This window comes from Fukomys damarensis, unplaced genomic scaffold, assembly GCF_012274545.1.
Source record: "Fukomys damarensis isolate Sample0158 unplaced genomic scaffold, DMR_v1.0_HiC HiC_scaffold_13, whole genome shotgun sequence".
In the NCBI taxonomy this organism is placed as follows: domain Eukaryota; kingdom Metazoa; phylum Chordata; class Mammalia; order Rodentia; family Bathyergidae; genus Fukomys; species Fukomys damarensis.
Genome location: NW_022900925.1, coordinates 8,378,125 through 8,387,943, shown reverse-complemented (window position 1 = coordinate 8,387,943; position 9,819 = coordinate 8,378,125). Strand labels below are relative to the sequence as shown.

The 9,819-nt window shown below is 39.8% G+C and overlaps 1 protein-coding gene across 3 annotated transcripts in view; it reads right to left on the bottom strand.

The window, feature by feature from the left end:
• Positions 1-9,819, bottom strand: part of Stx8 (syntaxin 8) — a 278,115-nt gene that overhangs the window by 104,794 nt on the left and 163,502 nt on the right. The gene's annotated exons all lie outside the window — the stretch shown is intronic.

The following is a 9,819-nucleotide window of genomic DNA, read 5'->3' as shown; positions in this document are numbered from 1 at the left end:
AGAGGGAGAGAGAGAGAGAGAGAGAGAGAGAGAGAGAGAGAGAGAGAGAGAGAGAGAGAGATGAGGAAGTGCTGGCCTATTTGTAGAGCTGATGGCCAGGGACCTCCTTATTTGGGTGGGGTAGGCTGCCTTTAACCTATCGCAAGCCATGTTGCCTTTTAAGGTCCTAGCTTTGCAGCAGTTCTAGGTTTCGATTCTATATGCTAACGTGGTCTTAGGGAAAAGGAAACTTAAGGCAGGGGTATAGGAGAAGAAGAACCCGGAAGCATGGCCCATAATGGCGGCATCACAATTAAATCCCTAACATTATCATTTCTCTAACAGTTTCTCCAAGCAATGATGGGGATTCACAGCTAATATTAAAGTAAATCTTTATCTCCTGCTCTGAGCACACACCAGCAAATGGCAGGAACTCGGGGTCCTCTTAAAACTGAGTGGCAAATGCTAGACAGCCATAAAGGTGATGTGATGTTAGAATCTACTTTTAGACAGTACACAAAGAGGTAACATCTTGTGAACAACTGTGACTTTAATAACCTATAAGCCACTCACACTTCCATTTAATCCATTTTGTAATTATAACTTTTCTTTTTGGTACTGGGGATCAAACCCAGGACCTTGCACTTGTGAGGCAGGCTGCACCACTGAGCTAAATCCCTGGCCCAGTAATTATAACTTTTAAAGGAGGAGAAGCATGAAAAACTGTATAAAAAATTCCATTTTAGAGAATTTTTTAAAAAGTCTACCATTTTTTTTTTTTTTGGTACCAGGGATTGAACTCAGGACCTTGCGCTTGGAAGCAGGTGGCTGCACTACTGAGCTAAATCCCCAGCCCCACCACTTCATTTTAAAGATGTAACTAATGATAGCTCTAAAAGACAAACATAAGCATCTGTGTCATCAACACAGGCCTAGGAGTGGTGATTGCCTCACTCCATTCTTTTGTTCTCCTCACCTAGCATATACATAAGCACACCAAGCTTTATCCTTATCTTTCATTAAAACATTTCCCTAAATTTCTTATTTTGGTTTGACAAGAAAATAAATAAAGTATATAAAAATGTTTGACCAATACAACGATACCTAACGCTGAAGAACCCCAGGTATGATTTCACAGGTACCTAACCTGGCACTAGTCACCCTGTAAAGGTACACAAAGGTCTTGCCTAAACCCCTAGCCTTTATTTGGTTATTTGAGATGGGCAGGGAGGAGAGAGATCACGAGAGCAAAGGTTGGAGAAAGGTGTTTAATTTTCTTCAAGCAGGTGGATAGAACCACAAAGATTATCTGGTCTAAGCTATTGATTTTACATAAGAAAAGATATAAAGTGACTTCCTCCCCTCCTCAATCTTACCCAGCTGGATACTCTCAGGCATAAATATTATCTAATTCTTCATTTTATTTCAATTTACAAATATAAATGAAAATCAGTATACGGGTTTTTGTTTTTTTTGTACTGGGGATTGAACTTGGGACCTTGCATTTGCGAGGCAGGGAAAAATCAGTATGTGAATGAAGAGTTTAATAAACTTCTGAAGGGTCAGGCTGGGTTAGCAAAGTACATTAAACAGGTGTTGGGGTGTGCTTTCTCCCAAGAGTAGGTAGACAAACAGTATCAGTAAAGACCACTGTGAGTGTGCAAAATATATTGTCCCAGGACTACGGACATTCTTCCAAACTCAGTTCACATGTGCTGCTCATACGGAGATATGGGAAAGCAGACGAATTCATTGGCAAACAAACATTACCAGAAAACCTGTACAAATATGTGCATCAGTAACATCATTGATCGAAACCTATACAGTGTAATTATTACTCAATATGAACAGAAACCACTTCAGAAATCACACTTGATCACTGCAAACCACACCAAGCAAAAATAATAAAGAAAAGATTGTATTTTGTGATCACTTCTGACCCCTGGATGATAGCAAACAGTGCCTCCTCCCAGGTCCTAAGAAGCATGAAGGTCTCTGAGGTGGTCATGGTGACGCCTCTGAGGCTGTCAGCCCCTATCAATCATCTTCTGTTAAGTAAAGGGTTTTCAGTTTTGTGCCTCTCTCAAAGGCTGGCTTCATTTTGCCTGGATCAAGCTGAAGCATCAACATATGAACTTACTGTTGCTATTCCTATTTCCCAAATACATGCTATTAGCAGAAAAACAGGCTTTTCCACACTCAAAACTCAAAATCAGGGCAGACAACAGTGATGTGGTCACATATAAAAGACATTCTGATGCACAGACTTCATGAGCAATCACAGGGCACAGGATGGGGTGAGGGCTTGAAAGTGCCAAGAGAAGCAAGAGTGTACGAATTGGACATTTTAATTCCTGGAATGAATATCAAACAGTACCGGTATGTGCACTGGCATGTCATAGTATTTTCCTGGATTACAGCAGCTAGTTCCCTAATTATTTCATACTGTATAGTTTCACTACTTATTATTTACTATCCCTATGATAAAGTCATTTTTCTAAAAAGTTCTAAAATGTCTGAGAGAAAAACAGTTTTAAACTAATTTAAAAAGGCATGTGCTAAAAAAATGACAACTCTTAAGTAGAGGAACCCATCTTGTTTATTTGCACAATATTGAGGGATGGATGGGGAGATGTATCACCTCATACACTAAACCCAAGATGAGGCCACCTTTCAAAGAAATCCAATCAAAGTTACAACCACACACATTCTTCTCTACCAACAAAGATATTTCATTTTTTTGTTGTTGTTGTTTTGTTTTTTTTTGGGGGGTACTGGGGACTGAACTTGGGTCCTTGTGCTTGCGAGGCAGGTGGCGGAACCACTGAGCTAAATCCCTGGCCCTCATTATTATTTTTTAATGGCTACATAAATGTAACAAAGAACTACAAAGAGAATAAGACAGACCAAAGTAATGAACAAGGAAGAGCGTTTAGAGTTTAGAACAAATAGGCCTAGGGGCTGACCAGACAGATAGGAAACGAGATCCCAAAGTAGCATGCTATGAAATGTTTTAGTTGGCCCACATGGTATTTTTAAAATGTGAATTTACTGTTAACACTAAAATATTGGGAGATTTCACTTCAGATCCAGATTTCAGTTTTCCCTTTAAAAAAACAAACAGGCAGACAATCTGGCAATTCTCAGCATGTGCTCCTCCTTGGCAGAAATCTGCGGTTTTGCTTTTACTTTGCCACTGGACATATTGTGGACATATTTGCCACTGTTGCTCACTTCAGCCAGGAAGGTTTCCTATCTGGCCACTGAAGACAAGAGAAGGGATGAAGAAGGACTAAGGCTGAAAAAATAGAAGTATGGAAAAGGAAGCCGATTTAAAGAAGATTACAAGTCCTCAAGGAATTGAAGTGAGAGGATGTCACGGGCAGTCAAGAGAAGCTGGTTGGCAGCAGCTGAAGACACAGGCCTGGGGATTTGGAGGAAGCTGGGTCTGAGATGCAGAAGTACTAGTTACCCATGAAGAAGGAGGTGAAATAGCTTGGACACTCTAGGCCCTTGGAATAAGAGTAGAGAAAATAAGAGCAGAAAACTAAGCACTAAGTATTGTCATCAGTATGGAACGGAAGAGGGAAAAAAAAATGAGATACAAAGGAAACCTGAACACACAGGTTGCCCATGGTCTGGTCTCAATTTGTCTACCTGTGCTCACTGTCTTGCAGGCAGATGCCCTCTATCCTAGCCAGACAGCCCTATTTCTTGTTTGAGAAATACAGTATTGTCAGTGTCTTCTTCAAATCTGTATTTTGCACTGCCTGGAATGTTCTTTCCTACCTACCTGCCCACTACATTCTATTCACCTTTCTTAAATGAGCTTACAGTCTGGTTGCAACATCCAACAGTGTCTGGTGCATGTCCAGTAAAGCCTTTCTCACACTGCCCTGAGTCTGCAGCCTTCCCATTAGACAAAGTACCCACAAGGCTAGGAACCAAGACTCTGATGTTTCATCTTCAGTGTCCCACATACTGTGGCATTCAGTATGTGATAAAAGGACAAAGGAAGGAAAGGAGTAAGCAGCAGAAACAGTAGGGACGATACTCATAGAAAACGGGGAGGAAGAGATATTTTTGCCAGCAAACATCTCAAACGCTTGAAGTTGTTCAAGGAGAATGATGGTTGAAGAGAGGCACTGCCAGGTTTTATCAAAAATCTGTCACTAAGTTCATGGTGAAGGGCACTTTCTGACACATTATGGTGAAATAATATGTATCTCAAAGGCTTAACACTGTTTACACCTAAGAAATAGATCTGCTTGGGAAATCTACCTGTAACGGGGAATATTCTGAAGGTATTCTCATCATGTGAAATCCTGCCAGAGGCAGCACATCGTTTCCCACTTGGGAAGCCAAGGGGGCCAGCATCTTTCTCCGCCCACCCTGGCCAGCACATGCCCTCTGACCAAGATAGCTGGAGGCTGTAGAGTCACTCAGCAACTTTCTAACAGGATGTGAAAGGTTGTGTTTACTAAAAGCATGGACTCCTCACTTGGGCCTGCAGCTGTTTTCTTTGCTACTGTTAAGTTTTGGTTCAGATTCCTGCTCCACTCTCTACATATACATGCTAATCATTTAAAGAATCTCTGTCTAGACATTGGTAAGAAAAAAGTTAATTAGCCCTAAACTTTCTCAACTTGTACCCTTTCAAGACTGAAGACACTAGGGATACCTAAAATATTTTCAAGATTCCAGGAACAGCAAGTCTTGTAATGCAGATCACCCCATGATGGGAACTGAGGCTGCTCCCACACAGGGGCAATTACCTCATGATGGGAACCAAGGTTGTCCAACTAAAGGGGAGCAATTACTCCATAAGTGGAACCCAAATTGCCCTCTCAAGCAGGAACGACTTCCCGAGAGTGAGCAGGACCTTGTTGAACCAAACTTGAAAGAATGATCAACCAGACCACAGTTTCATCAAGACCTCATGACTATGCATTCTTTTTGCCCCTGCCTCATTTTTGTCCTTCCCCTATATAATCGTGAAGCTCCTGTCAGTACCTGAAAGACAGAGCTTAGGATACTAGTCCTCCTCTTCCTTCCTAGTGTGGCCACACTGAATAAATTCCTTTCCTACTTCACCACTTCTTTCTACCTGATCTTTTGGAGCAAGTGGCCAATCTGTACATTGAGAACCTCCTATAACCAGGTCTCTGGCCTAAGACTCTGATGACACACTGATGTAGGCATCCAATCCAGGTTTTTCTCATCCAAGGACAATGGCTGCTCTGTCTCTTAACTCTCCAGCTGTCACTTCTCTGGGCCTCAAATAACCTTCCAGTTTTAGTCCCATGGTTATAAGGCAGCCAAAGCCAGTCTCTGATTCTGGTACCTGGATATATCCTGATATTCTACATAAGAAAAAGAAAAAATAAAGCAAAACAAAACCCTAAATATAGAAAAAATCTCTATGCATACAATGCAGCATTATTTTATAACAGAATATGGAAATAAACTAAAGGCCCCCCAGATACGAGCATATAAGTAAATGATGATACAGTTATCTTTGATAAAATGGCACAATCACTAACAAAATGTTTATAACAATACATTAAAAATAGGAAGATTTAAAATATAATATCATCTTATAAATATATTACCCCTCCAAAAAAGACCACAAATACCGCAATATTAAGCATAGCATATTTTACTTAACTTTTAAATTACAAAATTAGTAAACCTGTCGCCAGGCCCAACTCTCCACATGTGCTTCAATATGCACTGTGTTCACATGATCTTATCCCTCCTCCCAGACTTTAATGGTTTGTGGTCTATGTACCCTGCTTATTTTGGTTCGATTTTTCACTTCAGCAATCTTTCAAGCAACTTCTACTCATTTTCCAGGGCTAGGGCCCCAGGCTACTTAGGCCATTTTCCGTGGGTGCTTCCTGTAGTCATTAGCGATTTACACCAGGTGTCCCTCTCCACGCTCCAAGTCCTATCTATATTTTAGCTCCAGGTCCCATTCTAGTCGATGAACACCAGCAATGCCTGGTAACAGCTCTGGTAGAAGATAATGAATGAACAGGAAAGCCAAAGAACAAGTTAGCTTTGAGAGAAGACATTCGCAGTGGTAGACTGGGCATTTCTCCAGTGAGCCTGAATTATGGATGGCATGGGGGTAGAGAAACAGATACCCACATAGTATGGAAAACAAGCTGAAGTGTTTCATTCACTTTAGTTCAATGAACAATGACCAAGAAAAGAATAAAAAGGAAGGAAAGAATAGCTAAGAGAAAATATTCCTGAAAATCAATAACATAAGTAAAAGATCCTACATAGTTATTTCTTTTTTCAGTACCAGGGATTGAACTCAGGACCTTGCACTTGTGAGGCAGGTACCAGCACCACTGAGCTAAATCCCTGGCTATGTAGTTATTTCTTGCTTCAGATTAAATGGTTATGTTTGTGGTAAGGATTTTATTTTTTTAATTAAAAAAAACTTTTATACATGTATATAGCATTTTTTTTTTACCATAACTCATATTCCCCTCCCTTAAGGAAAAACAATTTTTTGAAAGACAAAAGTAGTAAGGCAATGTGGTTACCAATCAACATATGCACCAGAGGTGCCAGCTACTAATTTCATAACTGATAATGAGTTTCAGCTACAATATTTCACATTTCCATTTATTTTTGGAAAAAATCAACACCATTTTTCTTTTGGTACCCAGGATTGAACTTGGGTTCTTGTGCTTATGAGGCAGGCAGTGCTTACTCGGGCACCCCTGAGTTAAATCCCCAGCCCAACACCATTTTTTTTGGTACCAGGGATCGAACTTGGGTCCTTGCACATGCAACACAGGTGCCAGAACCACTGAGCTAAATCCCCAGCCCCACCAACACCATTTCTTGATAAAAGAGAATATTAACTTCATAGCTCCAAAATATTTCTATATAATTCATTTATGTTATTGTTATTTTACTTAAAGGCCCCTCCCTCCATGCTGACTTCAAACAGAAGGGGGAGTCTCTTTGATGCTTATTGCAGTTGGCAACCAAGTTAAACCCACATATTTACAAAGCTAGTGCTCACTAGTACCAACTGCTGTGCAATTGAGCTTGCTCTCGTTTATTACACAGAATGTGTACTAATGTGCATTAGTACAAGCTGAATATTCCTTATTCAAAATGCTTGGGACCAAAGGTGTTTCAGATTTCAAGTATTCTTCAATTTGGGAATAGCTCCAAATACATAATGAAATTATGCTGAGGAAGGGATTTAAATCTAAACATGAAATTCATCTATGTATTATACACATAACCAGAAGGAAAAACGTATAAATATTTTTTTAGTGCACTTGCATTTTGACTGTGACCTATCACATGAGATCAGGTGTAGAAACTCCTGTTTGTGGCATCATTTCATCAGTCAAAAAGTTCAAATCTTGGAGCATTTCATACTTGGACATTTTGGAGTAGGCATGCTCAAACTGTAACTGCAATCCTCAGTTTATAAAGAAGGAAATGACAGGTCTGCCACATGCCAGCCTGTGCTGTATGGCACTACTTTCAGCCACTGTCCTGCTGTATTTCCAGGAGAGCTGGAAGCAGACCCAGTCGTTCTAGGTTGACATAACGTTTGTGCAAGGTCAGCTGGGCTGATCTCCAACCACATCACTGGAACGCTGCTAAAATCACAATAGATGTGCTTAGACAACATTACGTAATAGTCAATATGCTGAGAAGCAAGACTGTCCCTCAACCCGAGTCATTCAGAATTCTTAGTCTGGGCTTTCACAATTGGCTCCCTCTGTCAGACTCAGACAAGGCTCTATTTTGAATTCTAATGAGGATCAGGCACACTGAATATTTAAACTGCAATTATAAAGATCCCACTTTTATGCAAATGTCCTTAATACAAGAAACAGATTTGAAAATACATCAAGATACCAGGGGAACATATCATCTAATTTGCCTTTAGAATCTAGAAAAAAAACCCAATATTGTTTTCTACTTGATGCTATCATTGGGGTACAAATGGGTGAAGAAAAGGGAAAGGAAAAAACACACACAAAGATCTCAGTAAAAATTATAAAGCCCAGACTCTGGAGTGAAAGGTCCACAAAGAGGTGTTTGAATCCTTTGTTAGCAACCGAACAAACAAATTCATCATCAGGCCCTTCTCCGATGTGGCCCCCTTGCAATTCGGTTTGTATTTATAACTAGAAATTCTCTCACTGCTCAAGCATCTATGACTGATATGTCAGACCATCAAGGATGATCTGTGCAGGCCAGGGAAACAAAAGGCCATTTCATGGTTCACAACCTATTTCTGAACGCTTCTGAGGAGAATGATGATGCGCTGGATGCTATCTGCACCTCACTCAGGTCCTCATAGTTTCCAGTGATATAGGGCTATTGTGAGCAAACAGTAATCAAGTTATACTTGAGGGAGGTTAATCACCTTCCTCTAGTTCAAACACACCTTGCCTATATTTTCATGTAATGTGTGTACTTGTTCACACATAAAAGAACTGATTCAGCCTTGCATTTCAGAAAAGCAGGTGATTAACTCTTTATTTTATTCTGAGGCTCTTGGACCAACCCTGTGTTCCCCAAATGCTTCTTTTCAGATAGCAATTTAACTTCCAAGTCATTCTTGATGACCTCCTCTAAATGCTAGCATATATGAAAAGGGAATATGATTGATTTTTTTCTGATTTTTCCTCTGACTGATTCTTCCTTTTGTTAGTACCAAGTGTATTTATTCCATTTTGAGTTTCAGGGTTCTTGGTTTTTTAAAACAGTGCTAGGAATCAAACCCAGCACCTTTCACATACTAGGCAAAAGCCCTACCACTTAGCTATATATCCCCTGCCTTAAGTTACAGTTATTTTTAATTTCTAGAAGTTCTATATGGTCTCTTTTAAAACTTTGTGTTTTTTTTTATTGTTTTTTGTTCGATTAAGATGCTTTCAAACCTGTGTTTTAAATTCAAAGAGTAGCACTGACTTTATAGTAAACACGTCTGACAATTCTTTTTTTTTTTTTTTTTTTTTTTTTTGAGAAAAGTTATTACTATGTAGTTCAGACTGACCTCAAACTCACTATGCAGCCTAGGCTGGCCTCAAACTCATGGTGGTCCTCCTGCCTCAGCCTCCCAAGTGCCAAGATTACAGGCATGACACCATGCCGGGCTTTCATGTCTGTCTGTTCTAATAGTGCAAGCCTGCACAGGATGGTTTCTATGATCTATTGCCAGTCCTTGCTCATACTGCATTGTTTCTCTGTATGCTAGCTTATCTTTAACTTCCTGCTGATCATTGCCCTTGAAGTATAATTTGGTTATCTCCAGAGACCTATGACAAATATATTTCCTCCAGAGAAGCATTCCATTTGTTTTTGACATGTAACTACAACTGAAACAGGTTGACTCTGTCACAAACCAAATTTAAGGTTTGAGGTTTCCTGGGTTACCCTGAGAATATACAAGTATGTCCAGAACACAAATAAAACACGGCTTTCTGTGACTCCCGCTTACCAGGAACTGTATTGTTCTTTCCTTTCTTTTTCCTCCTTTCAACTCCAGTTTAACATAACTAATGCTTTCTAGTTAGAGTGGACTGAAAACTTACTTGTCTGCTCCACCCAGCTTACAGAAGACCCTAAGTTCTGCCTGAGAATAGGGTTTACCAGACACTACGTATTTAAAAATCAGTAACAATACAAGAAACATTCTGCATTCATTATGACTTCAAGAATATGTGGTGAGGGCCACCATGTTGTAAACAGAAAAACATACCAATGCATCTATGAATATATTCATTTCAAATGACAGGATGACTGATTAGAAGATAAGCAAATTGAGAAAGCTGAATTTTGAAG